The sequence below is a fragment of the Mesocricetus auratus genome, unplaced genomic scaffold (assembly GCF_017639785.1).
Source record: "Mesocricetus auratus isolate SY011 unplaced genomic scaffold, BCM_Maur_2.0 contig_5359_pilon_obj, whole genome shotgun sequence".
In the NCBI taxonomy this organism is placed as follows: Eukaryota; Metazoa; Chordata; class Mammalia; order Rodentia; family Cricetidae; genus Mesocricetus; species Mesocricetus auratus.
This window is the reverse complement of record NW_024431634.1, coordinates 62,597-75,102: the sequence shown is the minus strand read 5'-3', so window position 1 is coordinate 75,102 and position 12,506 is coordinate 62,597. Positions and strand designations below refer to the sequence as shown.

At 44.1% G+C, this 12,506-nt stretch overlaps 1 pseudogene; it reads left to right on the top strand.

Annotated features, from left to right (window-relative positions):
* Positions 1-3,285: 3,285 nt before the first annotated feature.
* Positions 3,286-4,220, top strand: LOC121138239 (annotated as a pseudogene).
* Positions 4,221-12,506: the final 8,286 nt, after the last annotated feature.

Sequence of the window (12,506 nt, the reverse complement as noted above, 5' to 3'; positions counted from 1 at the left end):
CCAACAGACACAATTAAAAAGTGGAGGACTGAACTGGAAAGCAGAATTCTCAGTAGAGGAGTTTAAAATGGCTGAGACACACTTGAAGAAAGTGCTCAACATCATTATCCATTGAGAAGCACAAATCAAAGCAACCTGAGATATCATCTTACTCCTGTCAGAATCAGCTGAAATCAAAAACACCAATGACAGCTTATGCTGGAGAGGATGTGGAAGAAAGGGAACACTCCTCCACTGCTGGTGGGAGTCTGGCTTTGGCATTACTTTTGGAAATCAGTATGGAGATTCCTCCCAGGAAAGGAAGCAGGAATCAGTCTACAAGACCCAGCAATTCCACTCTTAGGCATATAGCCAAAAGATGCCCATTCATGCAACAAGGATTTCTGTCCACTATGTTCACTTACTTGGCATTATTCTGCCAACTGTTCTAGATCCTGGGGAAGCAACTTGTGAAGCCCCACAACTGAAAAGTGGATAGAGAAAATGTGAGTACATTTACACAATGGCGTACTATTCAGCAGGAAAAAAAGCTTAATAAATCTTGAGATTTGCAGAGCAAATAGATGGCGCTAGAGAAACCATCCTGGTGAGGCTCAACCAGTCACAAAGACAAACATGTTGCTGCCTGCTCATATATGGATTTTGGAATATGGATCCCGAAGTGTCAGCCTACAATCACAGGGCCAGTGAGTCTGAGGAAACAGAGTTTCTAGAGAGATGCATTATATCCCCGAAGAAGTGGAAAGGCGAGAGATCTCTGAGCAGATGGGAACACGGGGGGGGGGGATCAGGAAAAGAGACAGAGGGGATAAGAGAAGGGAGGGGAGAAGAAGGCATGGGAGCACAGAAGGACAAGGTCGGGGGTAAGAATAGAGAGGACTAGGGATGAGAGAGATACCATAATAGATTGAGTCATTATAAGGCTTGGGGAGAAGGCTGACACCAGTGAGATTTCCAAAGATCTACAAGGGCCTTTTCCAACTGGAGAAAACTAAGTAACCGTGAAGGGCCCCCATTAATTTCCCTCCACCTTGTTGATGGTAAGGTTGATGACTACCTTATATGCCATCCTAGAACCTTCATCCAGTGACTGATGGAAGCAGAGACAGATACCCACAAATATTTTCACCTGACCCCCTGGGAACCAGCGACAGAAGGTGGAGAGTGATGAGCCAAGGGTCAAGACCATGATGTGAAACCCACAAGACAGCCAGCTGAAGTTGAGGGGAAGGCTCTTGAACCCCAGACTGATGCACAGGCCAACAGGGGACCTGATCAAACTCCACATGAGATACTAATGCTAGTGAGGAGGCCACAGAAATCCTCTGGGGCCTTGGGTAGTAGATCCGTGTTTAACTTGAGTTTATGAATGATCTTTGGGAGCCCATTGATAGAGGATGCTCTCAGCCTGGACTGCATGAGGAAGGGCCTGGGCTGCCCTGGATGAAGCTGACATACTTTGGAATCCCCCCAAGGAGAGCCCTCACCCTCCCTGAAAGATGTCAAGACGAGCTGGGGTGGTGAGTGAAGTGCGGCTGGGATAGAGAGAGCTGGGATTTACATTTGGAAACATGTTTTTCTAATTTAAATTTAAAAAAGGAATGACATATAATATAAAGTATTTCGGCAGACAAAATGTTTTATTTGGTAGAAGGAGATATGTAATCATGCTAAATCAAGCTTTCAAAGCAATGGGGATCTTGCTGGGTTTTGTTCCTAATGCAAAGGTGTTTCTCATTTTGAGTATTCAGAACTCAACTACACATTCTCACACAACTAGCTATTATGTGTGCTGCAGTTCCTGAAATGAAACTTGAGTGCATACTTTGATTTAAAACATTAAAGGAATGTAGACTACTGCCAGGTGACTTCTTTATTTATTTAAATGAAACTTTTCTTGACTAACCCTTTAAGAGAAACATCTGTATTTTGTTCTCATTTCCCCAGAGTGAATTAGATAAAATTACAAATATTTTAAATGATTACAAATGTGCTCAAAAGATCAAAGGAGATATAAATTCCTGAACAAATCCCCAAGAGAATTCAGATAGCTGATAAGAAATATAAAACAATTCAAGGAGGCAATAGAAATGCTGAAGTAAAACCAACCTGAAATTCTAGAAATTAAAAACTCTAGGTCAAGCCAAAAAATATCTTGGAAAGTCTCACCAATAGAATGAATGAAAGAATGAATGAATGAATAGGCTGGGAAAATAAACCTGAAAGAATTGAATATTACAACAAAAAGACAAAAGATAAGTTAATAAGAAGGTATGAGGAAAGGGATTTTCAAAATATTTGGGTCACTATACAAAAAACAAATCTGGGCTGGAAAGATGGCTCAGTAGTTAAGAGCACTGACTATCTTCTAAGGGGTGCAATTCAATTCAACATACATAGTGGCTCACAACCATCCATGGCTGAGATCTAAGGTGCCTCTTCTGGCCTGCAGAGTTACATGCAGACAGACACACATTGCATAATAAATAAATCAAAAAACCCCACAAGGTCAGTCCCTGCAGTGGCCACGCTGTCTGCCTCCACTTCGGCAGCTCAAGCTCCTCAGGAGCCAGCGTCCCATGGCGAGCTCGACGAGGCGGCTGGCCTGTTGCTGACGGCTGAGGCCCGGAGCTCTCCCTTAGGGGTTGAGCCGCAGTGTCTCCATGGGGCTGGCTCAACAGCATCTGTGTGCTGTGGGAACACTTCCTGCTCCAAGGAGACAGTTCTGGAGTTCTTAGATGGCGTACAGGAGGAGCAGGCAATAATTGAATCCCATCTCTAGAGTTTTTTTTGTTGACATTGTTTAATTCTTGTTTTTTTTGTTTGTTTGTTTTTGTTTTTGTGGAGACAGGCAGGGAGCCATAAGCAGCCTTCAATAAGGAAGAGCTTGACTGCGCCTCTCCATTGAAGGCTTTACTGCCAAGGACATTCTGAGCCAGGTGAATGAAGTCTATTCCTCTGTTGACAAAGGATGCTTTTTTTTATGTAGACCTTGGAGACATTCTGAAGAAAACACCTAAGACATTAAAAGCCTTTCCTGGAATAACTCACTTTTATGCAGCAGAGCCATATTGAACACTGACACACCTTCACATTGAGACAGGTTTTGTGACAGGCATCTAAAACTAGGCACAGTTGGTTCAGGGGCTTGGGGTGCCTCTGAGAAAATAAATCTGCTGCAAATCCTTGTAAACTAAGTGTATATACTCAGATCAAGTATGTCATGGCCCAGTGAGTCAGGGCTGTGGCTGACATGACGAGGAACTAGGTTGATGAGAGTGTGAGAACATCCAAAGAGAGCCAAGTTAGTTTTGTAGTTACACACAAACGATTAAAAGCAGTTTGTCGCCTCAATGTTAAGTTTGGTGCCACACTCAGAACCTGAGCTTCTCTTGGAGCAGGCAAAAGTAAAATATGATGTCATCAGTGTCAGCTTCCATGGGCAGTGATGGATGTAGTGATCCTGAGACCTTCTTCAGGCCTGGGGATGCCCCGCTGTGTCTTTGGCATGGGGACAGAAGTTAGTTTCAGCATGTATACTGTGTGTTGGTGAGTGGTTCCTGGATCTGAGGGAATACAGAGCTTAAATTTGAAGAGATCACCAGTGTTATCAATCCAGCTCTGGACAAGTAGCCTTCCGTCAGACTCTGGAGGCAAAGTTATAGCTGAGCCAGGCAGTCTGTCGCCTCAGCTTTCACTGGCGAAGTCAACATCATTGCCAAAAAAATCAGGGAAGGAGCAGATGGGCTCTGATGAAAGATGAGTCAGTGAGCAAACCTTCGTGTATTGCACCTGATGTTGAGTGTATGAGTCATTTAACTGCATTCTTTTATGATCATGCCCATGTGAAGCTTACCACTGCCAGAAGAGACCCAAACTTCCAGACATTAGTATTACCCATCAGCATCTGGGGACCAACGTGCTTGATGGCCATGACCCCGGATGGAGGGTGGCGCTGTAACCTGAAATACATGTGGGTGATTGGATGCTCTTTAGAAAACAACAGACATACACTGTTGCTGCTATGTGCACCTAACAGGTTCCGAGGCCTTGTATGTGATGTCAGGGCCAATGTGGCAGCTCATGTGAAGCAGATCAGCTTCCCACTGAAGTGGAGGAGCAGGATGCCGGCACTCTGCTCCATGTCTTGTGACACCCAGGAGAGTGGGATGAACCATCACTCAGCGGCCGCAGCTGCTTCTGCTAGTATCAATATGTAGATGCTATTCTTTGCAGAAGTTCTTACCTGCAAATTTAGCTTGAATTAAGGGATTTGGGGGGACCATTTAGCTTAATTATCAAGCTGGATTTTGGAATGTCTTTGCAATATGCAGCATGGAAGGCGAGGAGATGGGCTCACACTTACCTGTTGTTCCTGTGGAAACTTTGAATATTTGTTTTCTATGGACTTTATCACTTTTCAGACATGATACTATCGTTGTTGCCCTCAGCTACTGAGCAAGCATTTTGCTGGCTTGTACATTTGGCAAGAGTGGACCAAAAAGCTAATGTTGTGACCCATTTTGAAAATAAACTATCTTGAAAATAAAAAATCACAAAATCTAAGAATCATGTATAGAAATAAAGAAGGGAAAAAGCAAATCAAAAGTTATAGAAAAATACTTTTAACAAAATCATCAAGAATATTCCCGATGTCAAAAGGAAGAGATGCCAATCTAGATAAAAGAGGCAGTTAGGAACACCAAACAGACAAAGCCACACAAGAACCCCTTCCCTTTGTCCTATTGTAATTAAACTGTCTTAAGGCTTTTTTTCTGTGGTGAAGTACTTAGTTGCAAGGGCCGAGTTCTGGGCTCGGTGGCATACACCTTTAGTCCTAGCACTCAAGAAACAGAGGCAAGTCATGAGTTCTGTGAGACTTCCAAGCCCAGCTCTGGTCTGCATAGCGAATCCCAGGATAGCTAGAACTATTTAGAAAAGACCCTGTCTCCAAAAGGGGGAAAGGGTAGGTGCTGGAACATTTGAGGTGTCTCATCAGGTAAAAATGTTTGTGTGTATGCAGCATGATCACTTGAGTTTGAACCCTGAAGCCCACAAAGGTGAAATGATAGGACTAACTCCATAAGTTATCTTTTGACCTCCACACACATGACTTCTTAATAAACATATGCACACACATGCACACACGTAAAATACTGACCCAAAAATACTCTGCCAAAAGAAATTGGCTAGCAAAACCAGCAGAGACAGCTGATCTGAACAGGGGAGAGCTCTTGGACCCCAGACCGACAGTGGGAGGCCAGCATGGGACTGATCTGGACCCCAAATGTGGAGTGTCAGTGAGAGGGCCTGGGCAACCTATGGGGCCCTGAGCTGTGGATCAGTGTTCTATCCCTGGAATACAAACAGTCATCGTGTGCCTATAGCACAAAAGAGGATGCTCTCTCAGCCTGGACTCTTAGGGGAGTGCCTGGACCCTACCAGAGTAAAATGACAGACTCTAGATATCCCCTATGTGGAAGGATTTGGCAATAGTGGTGGGAGGCTGGGGGAAGGGGAGTGCAGGAGGGAGGAAGGGAGAGGAACTGGGATTGACATGTAAAACAAACTATTCAAAATCAAAATAAAAAATGATAAAGAAAAAAAAATGCTATTCTGCCAAGGCAACTTAAAAGATTAATAAGCTTACTTTTTTAGTTGCTACTCTAACATGTGATAGTCCATCATAGAAGGGGTAAATCACAAGTAGCCAAGGCTTAGAGCAAGGACGGTTACATATGGCACCTCCAATAAGGAAACAGAGAGAGGCGACTGCATACATACCAGTGCCTAAGCTCTGCCTGTCTCCATTTGTAAGTTTTAGGAGCCACTACCAAGGGAATGATTCCGCCCACAATTAAGATGGGTCTTTCTACATCATTTTAAGTACTCAATCGCAATAATCCTTCATAGGCATAATAGAAGCCCAGCACAATAGTAATGTGTAGCTTCGGTACTCCTACTTTCACCAGAACGCTCCCAAGTGGTGCTTGACAAAACATAAGTAGAGAAACATTTGAATTCTCGATTTCATCATAGAAGAGTCAAAATGGAAGAAGGGGAGGAAAGACTGTAGGAGTCAGAGGGGATGGAGGATACCCTTAGGAGAACCTACACATAGCTACTGAGTCAACTAAAGCAGAGGCTCATCTTGGCAGCTTGCAAGGAGACTGAAGCCAGCACCAAACTTCTGGGCCTGCATGAATCTGCACCAGGTAGAGGTCCTCTGAGTACACTCTGCCAGCTGACAGCTTGGTGTTTTGTGAGACTCCCTAACAGTGGGGGTGGGCGTGTCTCTGAATCTTTGCATGTCTTGAGACTCATTTCTTCCTTTTTGGGTTGCCTGAGCCTCAATAGGAGGAAGCTTGCTGTCTTGTTGAAACTTGTTTGTCCTGTCTGGCTGTCATTTCTTGGAGACCTGTGGTTTTTTTTTCTGAAGAGAAATGGAAGAGTGTGGATCTGAGAGGACAGGGGTGGCTTAGAAATAGAGGAGAAACTGTGGTTGAAGTGTATTGTGTGAGAGAAGAATCTATTTTCAATCAAAAAGTTATCATGCATTCAAATTAGACATCTAAAACAACATATATCAAACTGAATTCATTTTTCTCAAAATGTCCAAGAGATTTTCTCTAAAAACGTCCTAATAAATTGTAACACTGAAATAATTTCGCAATGTTCTCACTAGACACAATGGAGTGCTAAAACCCTGATCAACAGCAAGAAAAACTAAAGAACCTATACAAACTACATTGTGGAATATTATTTAAAGTGAGCTACATTTGTTCCAGGCTGTGAAACATTTGTTTTAATGATGCAAAGATGTGTTTCATTCCTTTATTGTTTATTTACCCAACTCTGTACGACTAATGTTACTTTTACTTATAATACAAGCTTTGTTCTGGTTCTAATAAAAGCTGAACAGTCAATAGTGAGGTAGGAGAAAGTATAGGAGGTGCTGAGAGCGGGTAATAAATAGAAGGAGAAATCTGAAGGAAAGAGGGAAGAAGGAGCAAGATAAACCAAGATGCCGAGGGAGAAGTAGAATCCAGGGAACCAGCAAATCATGAGTAAGAGCAGAAGTAACATTTAGAGACAGCAGAGACAGACAAAGTCCAGAGGCAAAGGTAGATGGGATAATTTAAGATAAGAAAATCTAGCTAGAGGCTACAATCCACCGACCCAGAAAAGCTAGGTAAAAGAGAGAGACCTAGAGGACATGTGGAGAGGATTTGAGAGAAATTGTTAAAGATACCTGAGTATACTGGGAGGGGATGGGATGGGAACATGAGATTGATCGATACATGGCCAAGTTAGGGAAGGCAAGGAGGAGAGCACGACGAAGAGAGAGATATTGTGATAGAGCGAGCCATTGAGTTATGGGGAGAAACCTGGTTCTAGAGAAATTCCCAGAGAATACGGCAAAGGATGACCCCCAGCTAAGACTCCTAGCAATAGGAGGACAGAGGTGCCCTAAATCCGCTCTTTCTCCTGTAATCAGATTAGTGTGACTACCCCAACTGGCATCCCATAGAACCTGCTATCCAGTGTTATGAGTAGATGGAAGCACCTCACAGTTGACCAAGCACTGGGCTGAGCTCCTGGATGTTCAGTTTGAAGGAGAGGGAGGAAGGGGACTAACGTAACGCTACTGGGGGATCAAGAGCATGGTGAGGAAAACCACGTGGCAGTTGACTGAGAGACTCGGTGGAGCCTACCACTCTGGACTGACAGCTGGGGAACCGGCATGGGACCAAACCAGGCCCTCTGAATGTGAAGGCTGATGGTTAGGGAGCCTGACCTGCGCTAGGGGCCTGCGGAGAGATATCCACCTGGTCCCACACACTTAGCTGGGCAAGGTCACAGGTGCCTGCCCAAGGAGTCAGACCAGAAATTCAAGGTCTGGTGTCAGGGCAGATGGCACTCTTGCATATCAAAGGCTGGGAAGTCACAGGAAGTGCCTTGGTGGACCTCAGAAAGCGGGGAACCTGTCGATAGGCCATCTGCTTTTTTGGCACAGTAGACTCCTCCCACAATAGAATTATATTTAGGCCTGATATTTAGATCAAGTCCTGCTTGAACTCGTCAACCATGCTTCACGATGATGAGGACCTAACTAGGTACATGAACATGGCTTTTTTGGAGCCCATCTCCCTATGTGGTGGTGATGAGCATGCCCAGCCCGGATTGTGTGGATACCTCCTCGACACGTCTATCTCCATGACCTTGCTGTCCCCAGAAGGAAGCCTTGTCACCCCCTGAGGAGTAGACGGGGCAGGGTGGGGAGGGGTGGGGAAGAGGAGGAGAAGTGGAAGGACGGACAACCTGGAGCTGGAATGTCATCACAAATAATAAATAAACAACACAAATAAATGACAAGCTCGGCTAGAACAGCAGCCAGCTAAGGCCAAGCATTTGCAAGCAGTTGTGCCCAGAAAGTTAATAACAAGACCTCAGAGACCACCAGGAGAAGACAGACCCACTACCAGTGTAAAGTACAGGATTTCCAAGTTGTACATGATTGAGCCATTTCATCGCTTCATGACCATGGGAACCCTCTTGCCCGGCTAGCTGCTGCAGCACCCTCCAGAGGGAATGAGAGATCCCTGTCTGCTGCTAGGTTTTAGTTTTGTTTTTCTCTTTTTTTATATAATAATTTTATTTAAATTTTTATACATATTACTCTCGAGTTCCTCTCCTCCTCTCCTCCCCAGCCCTCCCCATTCCTCCAGACCCCAACACCCACTCCATCCCCCTCTGCTCCCCATTTTCAGAGTCCCTGTCATATCATCCAGGGCAGGGCCCTAGGTCCTCCCCATGTGTCCCAGGCTGAGAGAGCATCCTCATGTGGAATGGGCTCCTAGAGTCTATTTGAGTGCTAGGAATAATGCGTAATCTACTCTACCAGGTCCCCAGATTGCCGGGGCCTCTTCCTCGAGCACTAAGGTTAGTGGGAGCCTGGTATCAGTCCCCATGCTGGCCTCTCAGTCATCAGCCTGTCCATGCACTCCCCTGTTCAGGTCAGCTGCCTCTGTGGAGTTCTTACCAGCCAGGTCTTGAGTCCCTTTGCTCAACACTCCTCTCTGCAACTGGGTTCCAGGAGTTCAGTTCCAGTGTTTAGCTGTGGGTGCCCTGGCCTCCAGCTCTAGTCCTCTCACTGGGATGATAAGTGTAGTCATCAATCTCTCGAAACATCAAGGAGGCGGTAACTGGGAGCATGCTTATACTTAATGCCAGTTGGTGTCATTTTTGCAAAACCAGGAGATCCTCACTGGTGCCCGATCTCTCCTCCAACCTATAATGGCGACCCTCATCGTTGTGGTATCTCCTCATCCTCTCTCTCTCTCTCTCCTCTCCTCTATTTATTCTGGCTCCCAGCTTCAACCCTTCCCCAGCTCCCTCATGTCCTCCTCTCCCGTCCTCTTTCTCCACCCCTCTTTCTCCATCTTCCATCTCCCTCCCCACCACCATGCTCCAAATCCAAACAAGGGAGATCTCTCCTCCATAATCCTTCTCCAGGTTACCCTGCATAGCTCTCTGAGCGGTCCTCCTGCCTCCCAAACTCAACTGGTAGGGATTGTGGGCTGGAAATCCCCTGTTCCATGCTCCAAAATCCATATATGAGATGAACACATACTATGTTTGTCGCTGCTGTTTAGAGACCACATGCTTACCTAGAATGGATTCCTTCTAGTACCATCCATTTGCCTGTAAATCTCAAGGATCCAGGATTTTTTTCATGCTTAGGTAGTACTCTATTGTGTAAATGTACCACATTTTTTCTCTATCCACTCCTTCAGTTGTAGAGCATCTAGGTCTGCATCCAGCATCTAGCTAATACATATAATGCTGCTATGAACACTTGTTGGAACAGACATCATGACATACGAATGGGCATCTTTTTGGGTATATGCCTAAGAGTCAATTAGATCTTGTGGTAGGCTGATTTCCATTTCCAGAAGAATCTCCATACCAAGTCTCCCAAGGTAGCTTTTACTTTTGGTTGGCACTCCACCAGTATTCCCCTTTCTCCACATCCTCTACAACCTACAAAATTCCATTGGTGGTTTGAGTTTAGTCGTTCTGACAGGAGTGAGTTGGTATCAAGTTGTTTGATTTACACATTTCCCAGATAGCTAAGGATGTTGAGCACTTTCTCCAAGTGTCTCTTAGCCATTTGAACTCTCTAGTAAAATTATCTATGTAGTTCTGTACTTACATTTTTTAATTGGATCATCCTTTGGTGTTTGGAGACTTGGAAGTTCTTTATAAAATTTGAAGTCCAGCCTCTTATCAAGGTGTAGACAAATAATGAATATCTTTTCCTAAATTCTTGAGTCAACTTGTTTGTCTTGCTGACTGTGTCCTTTTGCCTTTGCTGACTTCTCTTTCAGGAGAGATTCATTTATTAATTGTCAAGCTCTCAGTCCAGCTCTGAGCTACTGTGATATATTCATATTCAGCGTTCACCTGTCACAAATCTGTTCTAAGTACTTCCCACTTTCTTTTCAAGAGGTTCAGTCTGTCATTTGTCTTTGAGGTCTTTGATCTTGTTTGGACTTCAGTTTTGTGTAGTGATAGATATGAAAATATCTGCTGTCTTTTACATGTGAGCATCCAGATTATATAGCACCATTTTTAGTCTTTCTGCTTTTCTGTAATGAATAATTTTAACTACAGTCAAAAAGATCAGTGTTAAAGGTGTGTGGACAGTGTCGGAGGTGTTATCCAGATTTTTGGTCTATACCATCTGTTTGTGCCAATACATGACTTTATTTTTCGGACTATGTCTCTATAGTAGAGTAAGAGCAGGGGATGGTGATTCCTCCTGAAGTTCTAACTTATTTTACAGAGGGTTGTTTGCTTCTTCTGGGTCTTTTGTTTTTCCATAAATTTTGAAGGTTGTCCTTTCGAAGGCCATCTGAAAAAATTGTGCTGTTTATTTATTGAAGTTGACCCAGGATAAATCTGCTCAGACACTTTTGTCAAGATTGCCATTTTCGATTTGATCCCTACCTATCGGCAGCATGGGAGATCTTTCTCCATTTTCTGATTATCTTCTTTAATTTCTTTCTTTAAGACTCAAAAAATAACATTGTGCAGATCTTTCACCTGTTTGATTTAGACTTACAGAATATTTTATAATTTGTTTGTAGCTCCATTGTAAAGGGTAATGTTTCTCTGATTTTTTCTTTCTCAGCCCTCATATCATCTATGTAAATAGAGCTACTGATTTTTTTGAATTGATTTTGTATCCTGCCACTTTGATGAAGGTTTTATCAGCTGTAGGTTCCCTAGTAAAATTATTTCTTCGTTAGCTTACATAGACTATCATATCGTCTGCAAATAGTGAAGGGATTTGACTTCTTCCTTTCAATTTGTATCCTTTGATCTCCTTTTGTTTTGTGTCTATCAAGAACCTTCAAGTACGGCATCAGGTATGAAGACCAGCTTCCAGGCCTGCCTTTCAGTCTTCTCTAGATCTGAGACTGCTGCAGAGCTCCCAATCCCGGACGGGAGCCAAGCACCCCAGACTCCAGGTCTTCTCTCCACCAAGGAGACCAGGAAACCAGGAGGAGCTGGGAGGTCCAGGAAGCAGCTGTTCCTGCTGGCAGCATCAGGTAAACAGGCCGGCTTCCGGCCTGTGTTCCAGTGCCTGGAGATCGCCTGGGAACTGCACAGAGCTCCCAATCCCGGTGGGAGCCAAGCACCCAGACTCCAGGTCTTCTCTCCCACCAACGAGACCAGGAAACCAGAGGGAGCCAGGGAGACCAGGGGAGTAGCTGTTCTGGATCCAGGTACAACAGGACCCAGCATAGGGTCCAGGGGACCAGGTAGGAGGCTAAGCGCCCCAGATTCCTGTTCTTCTTCTCCACCCACGGGACCAGAATGAGGACAAGGAATAGAAGAACCACCAGATTATTGGACTTGCTAGCACCCACCAAAAGGGAACTCTGGTTCCCCAGACCAGTAAGGGGCTCTTTCTGCACCCACTAGAAGAAGAGATGGGAAAGAGACAATACAAAAACACACTCAGCAACAGAAAAACAAATATGACACCACCAGATTCTAGAGACTCCACACCAGCAAGACTCCAACATTCCAATGCGAACGAAGCAGAAGAGAACGACCTTAAAACCACTTTCATGAAAATGATAGAGGCCCTAAAAGAGGATATAGGAAAATCCCTCAAAGAAATGGAAGAAAAAACAAACCAAAAAATGCAAGAAATGGAAGAAAAAACAAACCAAAAAATGCAAGAATTGGAAGAAGAAACAAACCAAAAAAGGCAGGAAATGGAAGAAGAAACAGAAGCAAAAAATGCAAGAAATGGTAGAAAAAACAAAGCAAAAAATGAAAAAAATTGAAGAAGAAACAAACCAAAAAAGGCAGGAAATGGAAGAAGAAACAAAGCACAAAATGCAAGAAATGGAACAAAAAGCAAACCAAAAAATGCAAGAAATGGAAGAAAGAACAAACCAAAAAATTCATAAAAGGCAACAAACGGA